General features: G+C 33.6%; 1 protein-coding gene across 10 annotated transcripts in view; it reads right to left on the bottom strand.

Moving 5' to 3' along the window:
* Window positions 1-14721, bottom strand: part of LOC128165580 (receptor-type tyrosine-protein phosphatase delta-like) — an 83127-nt gene that overhangs the window by 51259 nt on the left and 17147 nt on the right. For 8 of the 10 annotated variants that reach the window (XM_052830246.1, XM_052830249.1, XM_052830242.1 and 5 more), the window contains exon 2: window positions 11275-11388. The gene's annotated coding sequence lies outside the window, so the exon portion shown is untranslated. Of the gene's footprint in view, window positions 1-11274; window positions 11389-11739; window positions 11838-13892; window positions 13930-14721 lie in introns of those variants that run through there. The other 2 variants (XM_052830245.1, XM_052830247.1) reach the window with 2 other exon arrangements.

Genomic DNA, 14721 nt, shown 5'->3' with positions numbered 1-14721 from the left:
TATAACACTGGTATATTATTTCCTACAGTTTTTGCACATATGTGAACAGTATTAGCTCATTTAAGATAAAAAAAAAAATCATACATTTCCTAAGACGTATATCAGTTAAAAAATCAGCACCCATTGTGGGTCTACCTTATTGTGTGTAATCATAATTTGAACATTTTGAATCTACACAATTAAAGGATGCCAACATTTTATTTCATTAAAATGTTGTCTTCGAGGCCATGCAATGCATATTTATTTCATTTGATGAAAATACTGGAAAAGGTAGTTACCATTTACCTGCAATATTTCTTGTTTGGTATATTGGTATTTATGAAAAAAAATATCGAACTTAAATTAGTGTAATTTTCTTTTTCCACATCTAAGTGAATATTTTTAGTGTGTTTATTTAAGATGCCAAGCTCTATGAATATACCATGCAGATGAGATACATTTCATTTTCACAGCTGATATCTCATATGTGAAAGTTAACAAAGATTGACGGACAGAGAATCGCCAGCTGGTCTGGAAGGCAGTACGCAGTGTTTGAACTCTGTGGCAAAAGTTGCTAAGGCTACAGTAAAAAAACTTAATTGAATAATTGTTTACCTGATGTAAACTTGTGTGACGTTTTATATCCTTACTCACTTGATCGATGAAAACATTTGACTGGAAAATGATGTCACATGATGTGTTAAAAAGCTATATAATTTAATGTATTGTCAGGCATACAGGTATCAGTTTTGTACTAAGGCCCATTAATTATTTCATATTCCCTCAAAAACAACAAACGGCTACAAACCAAGATGATTTTCTGCTGCAATATTTTCTTTAAAATAATGATAATGCACGGATATCATCATAATTATAATGTGTCAGAACTGTTTAAAAGAAGTTTTTATGTACTCGTTTGAAAAATACCAAAATTGTTGCAGATTTCAAATAATTTATCAAATGAGAAAGGACCCCAGAAAGTAGTTATAGCACATCATCCTTTTGATTTTTCTGTACACAAGTATATAATGTTTAACAAGACAATTCCAATGATCAACAAACATTTCAGCGTCAGTCGTAGAATGATAGGCAACTTTTAAAAACTTATCCAATTTGTTTAATTTCATTTTTTTAATGCATTCATACATTATATAGATAAAATGATTTCTAATTGAGTTAGCCAGGTGACACAAAATCAGTTTATGCACTGTGTATTTTGGAGAAATTAGTCCTACCCTATGACCCAATTACAACAGTTTAATTTTAGTTTTGAAGATAACTTTAAACAAACGGTTTTGCATTAATTTGGCATAGTTATTAAATAATTACAAGTTACCTTCTAATTGTAGTACATGTATCAACAAGAAATGTAATGATTATCGATTGTAATTTTCAATGCATGGTATATGTGTTTGCATCACCCGTATTTATAACCTCTAAAGATAAGACAGTCGCGGATGATTAATCACAACAGGGTTTAACTGAGGCTGTGAAAACGTCTTTTCAAATTCATAAACATCTTTTTATTGTCTTTGGATTTAATTTACACGATTATGAACTCGGAATACATGGCTACTTCAAATTCTCTTTCGGAGGAAATTCCGGCGAAGTTACCGATCAAATATCGATTATTTCAACCAAAGTCGCTCCCTTGTTTGATCCTTGTTGACACAATTAGAAATTAATAAACAATAAAAACAGAGGGAAATGCACTTTAGTACAGTGTTAATGCATCAGATTTTTTCATTTTCGCAGGTAAACAATCAACTGCCTATTTACCGAAGTCTATGTTCCAAATACAAGGCGATTGTTTCCCCAAGTTAAAAAGCAAAATGAAACGAAAAAATCAAAACAAGCTAAAACCACCCTCACAAGTGAAAATGACAACGCGTTGAAATATTTAACCTCAATTTACTTCACAATAATCGGTACCAATGTTATTTCCATGTTTCATAGATTTTAATCGCACGTGAACTGTTGCACAACAAACTGCCAGCTTCAAACAAAGAACCTCGTTCTCGAGATGCGGTAGACTGGCGATGCCTGTCATAAGACCCAGTCTATCGCAATGAATTGCCAGTCTACGATATATGGAATAACGAGCCATTCTTTATTAGTATTTTCGCAATTATCTCAAATTTGGAACAGTATTCGCCTTTAATTTTTGCAATTTATATTTTCCTTTCCCTAAGGATAATTTATGCTAAATTACGTTAAGATTAACTCAGTAGTTCTTGAGAAGAAGATTTTTTAAAATGCACCCCCCTTTTTTTACAGTTTCGAGGTTTTCTCCGCTTTGAATACAACCTGGCCTTTTATTTTTGCAATTTATATTCACCTTCTTATAAGGATGATTTGTGCCAAATTTGGTTAAATTTGGCCAAGTAGTTTTAGAGAAGAAGATCAAAATGTAAAAAGTTTACAGACGGACAGACAGACGGACGGACAGACGGACGGACGGACGGACGGACGGACGACGGACAACAGGTGATCAGAAAAGCTCACTTGAGCTTTCAGCTCAGGTGAGCTAAAAACCGAGAATTCAAATATGTTGGTAAGGGAAACCCAGAAAATCCATGAAAATAGAGCCAAATCTTGAATTTAAAATGAATCCATAATACAAATGTATATGCATATATCAATTATGAATGTAATAATCAATACAGTATTATATTTGCATTTCCATTGTTCTTTCCTACTGTAAGCCCATACGGAGGAGCTGCAAATATTTCTCTATAATCGCAATTGCTCTGTCTGTATACTATCACGTCATAAAGGTGTAACATTATATACTTTCCATGACGTTATATAGATTAAACCATTATACGATACATCATGTGTTTTTCTCCAACTCCATTAAAATTGACGTATTTAATATTGAAACATGTTTTTTGATAACATTTTAAAGGAATTACTGTTATAACATGTCATTTATTCTGTTAACAAATCTATGTGAATTAAAAAGATACATTACAAAGTCTGAATGTTTACTTTTGATGTAATAGCTAAATGTCAAGGTCTAGGCTAATACAGGGTATTTGCGAGTGGTAAAATGCAAATATAAGTAATAAACAACGATTATTAAGTGAACATGGCGTTATGAATAGCAACTGCTCTGCTGGCATATTTTCCATGATGCGCTAGCGCGCATCATGGAATATGCCAACAGAGCAATTGCTATTCATAACGCCATGTTCACTAAATAACGTTGTTTATTTCTTAAATAACAACAATTGCGAAACCAATTATAGATGTAGATATAATTCCATGTGAGGACAACTTGAAATGCTAGATACAAAATTTCATCCACTGCCAACGAAGGAGATGTAGCAGTACATGAAAAAGATAAAGCCTTTTGCAACTTTAAGAGAAAATTTTGTAGAGATGTTGCAAAAGTGTTTTCACATGGTATAGAGCAAATGTTGTTGCTTAATATGGCTGCTGATTGGCATTAGATTAAGGAACTCAGGGTGTATCACAAAATATTTTTTGAAGATAAAGATAAATAAGACCCCTGTCTGTATCTTATCAGTACAGTGATCATTGATAAATTCATTGATATATATGTATATAAGACTGACCTACAATCTGTCTCCTGTTCTAATGGGCCCCATTAAATCTTTGTCAAAACTTAGAAAAATTAAATCATTACTTAAATTGAACCCAGTCAAATATCTTCATCATTTTTATTTCACTTAATTATTAAAAAAACTATTATGTTTTTCAGATTAATTCAATTTCAATGTCTCAGCAGACGAGTACTAGTTATTAAAAAATTGTTCTTGCTATAGGGCAATGAAAGGAAATCCGTGTTTTTGGAAAATTAAAAATGGCCAAAGGTGGCCACTAAGGTGGCCAGACCAGGATTCAAACCTGGGCCCCTTGAATCTCTCTAGTCAGGTGCTCTACCAACTGAGCTATCTGGCGCCAGTATTCGAGCCAGCCTGAACAACACAGGAGTAATCATCGACAAGGAAAAAAAAGTGTGCATATCACAATTAATTACAATAATTGAATCTGAAAGAGTCCAAATATCATCCTTTAAACTTTTCTTTTTCAGTAACCACATGGTCTCAATACACAATCAATATGAAAATTCTGAATCAGGAATCATAATTCCAGGGTTCCCTGATGACACAAATGAAACCATTCAGAAAAAATAACCTTTACACTGGGCAAAAACAGTTAATTTATATTTAATGTTACCATTTTGTAAAACTGTTGATATTCAAAATAGGTTTCCTCGTAAAATCAGGTTTTAAAAAAAAAACCACTGAAGACAATATATAAGTGATGAGAGCCTGCATACATGTAGCCTCGATGAACCCAGAGGAAATCAGGACAGGCTTAAAGCAATGCCAAAGATGTTTTACCACAAAAATTTATTGAAAATAATTTCATTCACTGTGCCATTATTTAGTCATGTAGCAAAATCCCAAAGAATCAGAAGAATTCAAAGTCCAACAAAATCAGCACAGTTCCCTCTTGTTTGATGAAGCAATGCCATAATTAAATCACGGTATTCACTATTCATTCATCTATTTCTACAGCTTAATCAAATTTCTTTTCCCAGCCTGTCTTCATTAAAGGATCATATTTTTTTTCAGTGGAAAAATGGCATTGATTTGCAGCTTTTGTTGGTTGGGTAAAGCAGTTGCTTCCCTTAGTCCACTCTTTGACCTGTAAAATACATCTATACCACTATTTCACATAGCTGAATAAAATTCTCTCGTTCAATTTGTACGCAGTGGAAACTTGTTTGTCCCGCTAGTTCTTAGTTGAGATGGGGGGTAGTTGCTATGGTTTTTCTATGAAAAAAAAATCATCAAAATTTCTGGATAAACTTACTGGAATAGGAGATTAATTAAAAGGCAATATGATCTTTGTAAAATATGAAAGAAGTTTATGTCATTCACTACAAATTAACCTTACATAATGACAAACAGAAAAAAATTTAATACCCATCCATAAGATAGCTCATTCATTCTCTGGCTATTTAGTTTGGTAAGAAGCAGCTTAATGTTTCTTGCTCTCAGATATACACCGCTAAATTGCTCCATTACGAGAGAATGATATCACACACGAAGAAGAGACAAATGAAGCAATCAAGCCAACAGAAATAGCTTTCATTTTTCACATTTTCTAATCTTGTTAAATCTTCCCAGATTTCATTTCCCCCCAGAGATAATTCTTCTTGTTACTGGTAAAAGATATTTCACCTTCAAAACTACAACCAAAAAAAAAAAGGATTGAACTTTCACACACAGATGAAGATAAATAATTCATGGGAGAAATTCGTTCACACCTAAAATATATTATGCAACAGATGTTGCTGCATACCCCCTGCTTGGAAGAGAGTTAAAAAAAATGACAAATTTTCAATCAGTCGGGCCCTGACATTCTCAATATTCCACATTAATCTCAGACATTCTGCGCCTTGATTGCCCGATAACAGTTTTAACATAAATATGCCACACAAAATGGAACACAGGCTCCAGTCTCTACGAAATGACAGATAGAAAGCTTCAAACGGTTTTCTTGTTTAACATTTTATTTTTCAATGCACACATCTTGTAAACAGGTATATCCTGTTGTGCTGCAGTGCTTTTTGCTAAGTACTCTATCTAATATACCAGAGTAATTAACTCGGGGTTCAATTAGGCATTCTTTTAAAGACACATTCAAGCTGTTACTATATAGTTTAAATCTTACGTGTACTCGGACAGGTGTTAAAAATATCTTTAAACTCAAGATCTTATTTATCAAGATATTGGTACAATCCCAGTCCCTAAAAGATGACTATGGCACCTGGAAGACCTTAAATGTTGATTCGTTATGGACATTATTCTTAATACTTGATCAGTTTATGGTACAAATTAAGTGAGTGAAACTTAGAAAACTATAAAGACAAAATATAGATTAAGTACAATCAAAATATATGAATTTGAGAGAGAGAGAGAGAGAGAGAGAGAGAGAGAGAGAGAGAGAGAGAGAGAGAGAGAGAGAGAGAGAGAGGCTGTATGCTCACAGAGAGCAATGTGATTTATAGGTTTTATCCACAGTAAGTTATGCCATAGAGAATACCAAATTCCATTAGACTATCATTCTACCTATATTTATTGTAGGCTTAAAGCCAGACATCCTTAATGGCAACAAGGGGAGGACAAAATTGTTCCAGCTAGGAGCAAGACAATGGGATAAAGTTGCTTGCAATTATCACACCATGAAATGCACACTGCATACAATGAGACTTTTTAGGTGAGCACTTCCAGCAGAAAGGACCGACTAGATTATATGGCAAACAGATCGGTATCAACGAGTCTCCCGGGTCCCCCCTGTTTTTAACCTCTTTTGATGCGACTGCATTGATCAAAGTCATGACATAACTTAGAGTGGCATTAGCAAACATTGATCACATGGCCGCTTGTATCATGTCAATGTGTGTGAATAGTTCTATTGAATTTTCTCAATATTGACAGTAACAAGAGATTTGGTTTCCATAGAAATAGGGAGAAAAAAAATCTATTAGCAATTAGATGAGACCAACTAAGAAAAAAATAGAGATAAGGATTCAAAGGTTTAATGGCGACACGAATTCCCCGTTTCTTTCACAAATGTGATGTCAGAATATTTATCCCTTTACAATCTCCGAAAGTGATCTTAGTACAGTACTTTGTCCCTCACATTGCATTTATAGTTATGGTAAAACAATCAACTTTCTAATTATGTTTACCGAATTACAGTCATTCAACATGACCATACTAAGGTTACAATAGGGAAATCAACTCAGCCTCAGGGACTAGGCATAATGCATGTCACAAATCGACTCATAACCCATGTTAACATTTTAAACAAGTAATTTTATACTGATTTGAGAGTGAAACACAGATCTTCTTGCTAGTTGATGTCACAATAAATGTTAAAAATATTCTTCGCCATTTTTTCCCTATATTCTATATGGGTTTTAGTGACCATCTACAGTTAAACTTAGATATCTCGAACACTGATATCTCAAATAAAATGAATATGTGGAAGTGACTTGTAAGTCCTATTAAAACACTTATTTTTTTATGTATTTTACCCTCGATATCTCAAATACTCCGATATCTTGAAGTTTTTAAACAGTCCAATTTAGTTTGAGATAACAAAGTTTGACTATACATATCTGACTTATGAAACAATACCGGTAATTGTTTTCCCCCATATAAATATTTTGCATTGATGTCATGTCCAAAATTTTAAACAGAAGATTTGTTAGGAGAAGGTCAACTTCCAAAGGTTTTTATCAGAGTTTATACGATAAAATTTTTCATGTGTTGCCATCATTTGTTTTACTTTAAAGCTTCTAAACCAGTACTGCAATCTTAACATACAAATGTTTTTTAGCAATCATTATTATGTAAAAACACTTATACTTTATATAATACATGTACCAAAAAGTCGGAAGCAATAAACCCAAATTTTCTTAGCTTTTCTGGACCCTCCTTAACAATATGACATAAAAGAAAAAAAACATGGTAACTACCAATAAATTGCATTGCATGACCATAACTTCTGAAATCAGAGTCCACAACTCAATCAATTATCTGAATCGTAATGGACAGATGTTTGGTGCACAGATGGTCATGATTCTAGAGATTCTCACAGAACAATCTGTCACCAAAATGTAACTGATCAAATATTCATCTCATTATTTGATAGGGAGATCTGAATACAAATGTTGGAGTACCATCTTCTATTAGAGTTTTCATTGGGCATAGAAAATCTTGTGACCATTGTGAGCTCTTTACAACCAAGAGCAAAATTCTGATTTTTCCATGCCAAGTTTTGCTGCAATTAATAATTAATAGGTGTTCTTTTGCCTATATTGTCAACAAATGAAATATATATCAAAAATATTTTCTTCCCTTCTTCAGGTAAAGAGGCAGAAATGTTTATACCTAAAATGGTGCTTTTATTCAGTAATTCTCTAACGAGCTTTCTTTTTTTTTTATGAGAATAAAACCTTCTATCCTGTAAAGTTTTGATCTGCAAATATTTTTTCTGATTTTATATTCAAAGTAAAGACATAACATTAATGACTTTGAGTAAACATAATTCATATTCCCCAGTAAATAGCCAGCAGTGTCTTCTCCATTTAGTACATAAACTCTAATCTACAGTTCTCCTAGCTTTTAAATGTTAATTAAGAAGTTGTTTGGTTAATATACAGAAGCAATACAGAGGGCACTCATTCCAATCAGAGCAAATAGCATTGATTTATAGCCTCTGTTATTTATCCTGATTTGAGGCAAAAGCTTATGTTGCTTCAACCATTGGCTAAATAACATTTCTACAGGCTAATTCCTTTTGGAGGAAAAACAAGGAGAGCCCGATAAAACACTCCCAGACATAAAGATTGCAGACGGACCATCTAAACACCCATTTTCTCTATTTTTCCAATCCGGATAATGTCTGTGGAATTACAGAAATCATTCCTGGGATCCTTCGTAGGGGCATTAACTATTCATTATTCAGGAATGATAGCATTTACACACTTCTTTTCCCCATCTTTGCTGTATTCTTCGACAGTACATGTTTTGGTTAAGGTCAGAGTTCATATCAATTCAATCCTTTTGTCAGACACACACACTCACTTGGTAAGACAACAATTGTCTGCATCATGGATGAATTCAATCCTTCACACCTCATTTCCTTGACCAGAAACAAGCTAGATTAATGTGTTTGACATCCCAAAGAAGCAACCTTTTCCCCCCTCTCCTTGCATGCAATAATTGATTATCCGTACATGCCTTTTGTCTGAAACTGAGAATGAGTCAGTAGCTCATTTAAATAAATAACACATTTTTTCCTCCACAAATTACCATTTTAAACTTTTGAAAAAGGAAAATTAGAGACGTAATTTATCAATTATAAATGATATCTTTTTTCCTAGAAAAATTTGCATGAGGCCACACCGTAATGTCATTTTGCATGCAAACTAAATGTGCACTCAAACAAAATTATCTATAAAGTGATTATCTTGCTGGTTTAAGTTTATAAAAATAATTATGTCATGTTTTATTCAAAATATATAATATATATGAATGTCTCCTTGATTTCCTTTTATCACAAACTACGCAGTAGTCTTTTTTTTTCTCCATTTAGCTTGCATACATTCGCTTTTAAACCAGATTTTTCATTACATACTGGTAAAACTTTTGATACCCCCCACCCCCCTAAAAAAGAATGACAGTAATGGGAATTCTAAAACTTTTTAGACCTCCAATTTAAAAAACTAAAGCAAAGTATTTCTAGATGGTTGGTAGTTTATAAGCATGCACTGCCAGATGTATGCTGAGGAGTTAGACCGATACACTCATTGGGGTCTGCTCATGGGCTGTGAACCAGAACCAAGTCAACCTGCTCGCCAACTAGCCACTGCAATTACCAACAGCCTTCCCCTTAAATATAATTAAAGGACAAGCGAACTGAACATGTGTACTTATTCAAAATATTTATATTGCTTTGACCTCTTTTAAGAACTAGAAATCATAAAGATCATGAGAAAACACAATTTCATGAGAAAGTTTCTCTTTTTGAACAGATGTTCAATTTTATTCATGCTCTTGAATATTAACCTGCAAAGCTTGACGAGAACTACAAATCTGGACCAGATTCAATGAAATTTCAACATCTTTATCTCACCAGTTTTGTACATTTGAAATGATACAGATATTGCCACATTATTGACCCCAGCATTGCCCGGTTGTTAGACTTTTCAATATTTCATGATCAACAATGTCATTATCAAAACTCCACTCCTGGAAATTTCAATAACAAAGGCAGGCTTAATTGCTATAAACCAAATAGATTTCACTAATTATCACAGGCATATTACTTCCTGCTCCCTCTGCCATCCCTATCTCCAATACATACATAAAAGACAAGATATCTCTCCAACATCAGGATGCAAATGATGTTATCACACTGACTCCAGAATAAAAAAAACTTAACCGATAAGACCGCACAAACAACAAATACTTGCCGAACCAAACTTTTGATAAATAAATGTTCAGATGAAGGTGGAAATAAAATTTCTCCGGTTTCATTAATGTTGTGATGCGTGATAATTCTGGCGAGTGACGACAATGTCTTTCATGTCTTGGCATTCCCTCCCTCGCACACTGCAAGGCTTTAATGCTGTCATTCATTTTTGTGCTTCTGCACCAATAGGAAACAGATACACGGTACAATTCTCAGCTATCATTTCATGGATTTCGTTGGGTATCCCTCACCCATGAATTAACTTCCCCAACAAATTATGAAACAGTCTTTATTCTATATATACCTATACATGTATATGAACAAGTAAATCCACAGAATTATATACCCTTGACACTTTTATTATTGATCATTTCCTAAAAAAAAAAATTGGTCCTCAAGAATTAAGATGATTGCACAACAGCTTGTAATAGATTGCAGAGGGGAGGGGGGGTTGAATTCTTAAGAAAATTTGGAACTTCTGTTGACTCTCAAATTATCTATGTCTTCTGTGGGTTTGTGCAGCATCCAAGTTGAATTTCCTAAGAAGATTTGAGCCTAATACAGTCCTTATAATAGTAGTTCATTGGTGACATATGAGTTAGTGCCCCCCTGAATTATCTCCCCTCATTCCAGACATATAGATGCATTTTGCATTAAAAGCTTTTACATATATCAATGAAAACAAAATATAAAATACATGACAGGCTCTTTGGGAGATAATGATCAAAACCAATCCTTTGTTTAATAAATAATGAAATTTTCCTTTAATGCAAATTACAGAGAGTAAAACTTCATTTCACATAAATGCTTTAGAAATACATGGGGGAAATACAAATGCTATTGAAATACAAATAAAACACTCCTTTTTATTTTTTGGAAAACAGGCTTAGAGTTTAAAACTCATTAAGGTATGGATAAGTTGAGTATCAATAATTTACTCTTTCCCAAAAGAGAAATAGTACCAGGGGTTTAACTTCCTTTCTTTCCCCAAGACTCCATTGAAGATGGAGTAGAATTAAGACTCCATTGAAGATGGAGTAACCGGTAAGACTCCATTGAAGATGGAGTAACCGGTAAGACTCCATTGAAGATGGAGTAACCGGTAAGACTCCATTGAAGATGGAGTAGCCAGTACTATTATTCTACTGAATCAATATAATAACCTAGGTGAAATTGTAGGTCAATTGCTAGACTTGCATCCAGTATCTGCCCACAAATTTCGTAAGCCCTAGAGTAAAATCAATATATAAAGAATGCATGTAACATTACCTGGATTTGTTGAATAAAATTCCTATACTGTTTGCTGTATAATCACAAAAGAATCTGTTTCTGCAACTCTTCAAAGACTATCTCCTGTTTTCTCAAAGATCACCATTTCTCTGTCTGTAAAGATAAGATAAAAAGTCAGAACGATAACATCTATATTTACAATAAACAATAAAGGAACATGAGACAAAGATGGTGATGAAAAGCGACTCAATGCCAGGTTTTCCTTGTTAATTGAAAAATGATGGTATTTTGTATTCTTAAAATTTTTCCCTGACAGATTCGGTCTGTAAACAAAGGCTCTAACAGTCATGTCATTATTCAATTCCAACGTTTTATTGCTAATCATGTTAAGGCCCTCCATAATGCTGCTCTAACAAGACAAATCTATTGATTTTGTTAAATGAGAGGAGAGAGAGAAGAAATTTTGGTACATTACTCCATTAACATTTCTCAACAACTCCTCACCAAACTTCTTCCAAAGAATTAAGAATATATCCAAGAAAAAACTCTCTCAACTCCATGATTTTCTCATCTCTCCCAAAGAATTAGCCATTTCCAGTGTGTCATGCATAACTTAATAATCACTACTGTTAGAATTTCTCCTCGTTCGCCTCCAGCTCTCTATACACAAATCAATAAACTTGGTATTCTTTTGTTTCCGACTGATGTTGTTTTTGCAGCAAACACACAGGATTCAGAAACACTGAATAGATTTATAATGGAAGTTAATTGATACCCTATATTAACTTCCCAATCAAAGCCCCTGGCAAGAAATCGATGTCGGAACTTTGTAACAGAAGACTTTTTCTCCCATTTTCTGTGTCTGAAGCACAAAGTATTTTAAGCCTATGATATGACTTAATTCATCAGGTAAAATGTACATGTCAAAGGGATTGGGAAGATATAACAATAAAAACCAACTCTTTGACAAACACTAGCATAAAAAATTCCTTCGTACAGGAAATGCTATATTGGATCTAGTGTAACATACTGATGTTATTCTAGCCAATTAATTCCATTCGTATCTAAGCTAATAAAGCATTAAAAATTCATTACAACTTATTATCGTTCAATTCATTCCTGCTATATGAAACTTTTTTACTCATTCGATATAAAAAAAATCAGAAGCGCTGGAAATCCATTTTTTCTCTATAACTTTCATGATCATAAAATGAAATCTAAATATTTCATCTCTTCTAAACGTTGACATTGATTAGTAAATAAAACTGGCCTTTTGATTCGATGGAGGTTTTTAGGCATGTAACGTTACATAATTTTTTGGTACCCCGTGAAAGCTATCATTGATGTATTTTAACTCAGACTGACAGAGAGCTATGGAGAGGAGATGAGGCATAAAGAAGTAGATTTACACACACCGAAATAGTAACATTAAATATTTATTGACCTTTTAGATACATTTTCAATTTAGAATCATCCAGTCTTGTAAAAATTACCTCACTGCATAAGCAATCATCAAACTTCATTAATTTTAAAGCATATACGATAGTTTTGTCCAAATTCCCAAGAAGTCTCACTATGGGGTTTTTGGGTTTGAAAAACATACTAGTATGATATATTTGTATCATAATTAAAAATATGGTTTGAACACACTTTCTTACAACTTGTGAATGTTCTAAACTTAACTGATCAAAAGAAATGGGCCCTAGCTCTTTAAAAACAAAGTGTGATAAATTATTCACTGGACTGTAAAATTGAAAGATTTCACCTAAAAATTTTCAAATTGTTCGGAACTAATTGGCAATTGACAAATCAATTGCAACAAGAAGTTGTAGGTCTAATTGCCTGTAAAGTGGTAATGCATGCATACAAACTACCTAGTAGCTCATGAATGAAATTCTAACACCTGCTTAAATTTCATTCATCAGTACCATGGAACGTGTGTGGGTTTCAAACGTTAGAGAGAGAAGGCGGAACACAAAGGTTAAAAAAGACCCGGTGAAAAATTGGCATTTAGACCTTGGTTTGTAAGGCAATGTGGAATACTGGCATGTAAAGAAGCTATAAGCCTTATCTGCTATACATATACCCATCGGCATGATACATTTCCATATATTAAGCACGAAAAAGAGAACTTCAGACATTTAGGCTACAATTGGCATTCAGTGGATCATACAGTCTCTTCTTTGTGGGCCCCCGTCCAACAACAGAACAACAATGGAAAGGATGAAATAACAAAAAGTTCAACATCATAAAATTGCTGAGCAGAATTTTCAAAAACTTTGAACATATAAAATAGAGCAAATCCCTTAAATTCAATGAAATCCCAAATGTCGTTGTAAGAGTTCCATGGTTTACAATGTACCTCGATGTTAACCTTAACTACCATGGCAAAACAATATAATTAATACAATACTATTATAATACATAAAAATCAAGAATGTTCAACTTGAACATATAAACCACCATGTAAATCAAGACACTCAACATTTTAGAAATTTGAAGTAAGGTACAGCTAGGTTTCGCAGCATGTTCAACACACTGCAGCAAGATCATGTTCACTGACAGCTTGAACCAGAATATAAAGTATAAGATCAAGTACCAAACAAAATGCCAGAAATTCCATGTCAGGATACCTGCTCCATCACCTGGATGCTTACCTTATTAGTAACAAACTAACAACCAGTCCAGGAGAGAGTATCACACAGCTAATGTCCAAATTACCTGATTCTGAAAAACTAAGTCAATACATTGGAGTTGATAACATCTCTGTGCCTCTCCAGAATGAAGTGTCAACGACATGCAATCACGGATTAATATCCAAGTTTACTCCATTCCACATATCTCAGTTGCTGTAATAAGATCCGCGGGTATTGATTATGTTAAAATAATTATAAAATAGTTCCTGCGTGATTGGGTATGTCAGAGTAAGCAAGCCACAATCTCTTGTTGGTTTTGCATCAATATGTACGTAATACATGGCATAAGTGTCAATTAGATTAAAATGAATGCCGAATTGCATTCATTTGAAAAAGGGCCGATAATTTATTTTTGAAAAATTCTTTAACCCTTACTTCATCAGTCAGGTTTTCGAACACTGAGTTTGTAATTTGAATGAAATTTTTTTTTAATCTAAAATCAGTTAAAAAGTAAAACCCATTACTTCAATAATTAATATAGCAAACTGTAGTACATATGCTATTTTGGGATTTCCGTTTTCTCTGTACAAAATTTTATACTGTATGTTACGGTAATTACTTCTCAGGCAAATCAGATTTACACAAATTATATCAAATGATAGAAAAATCAAGGGTATCAGATTGGTGCTAGTGAGACAAGCAGTGACAGAAAGAGAGAGAGTAGATCTTAAAGGAGGAGCTTTCTGTACTCTTTCCTCGTATTCTCAGTTGACAGAATCCCTAGCTCCGTGCCAAGTAGGGCAGTCAATCGTTTTCTGGATTTGTCAACAATTCCAGGTTCCCACACACT

Source organism: Crassostrea angulata, chromosome 10 (genome assembly GCF_025612915.1).
Source record: "Crassostrea angulata isolate pt1a10 chromosome 10, ASM2561291v2, whole genome shotgun sequence".
In the NCBI taxonomy this organism is placed as follows: Eukaryota; Metazoa; Mollusca; class Bivalvia; order Ostreida; family Ostreidae; genus Magallana; species Magallana angulata.
Note: the sequence above shows the minus strand (reverse complement) of the source record. Positions and strands in the feature narration are given on the sequence as shown.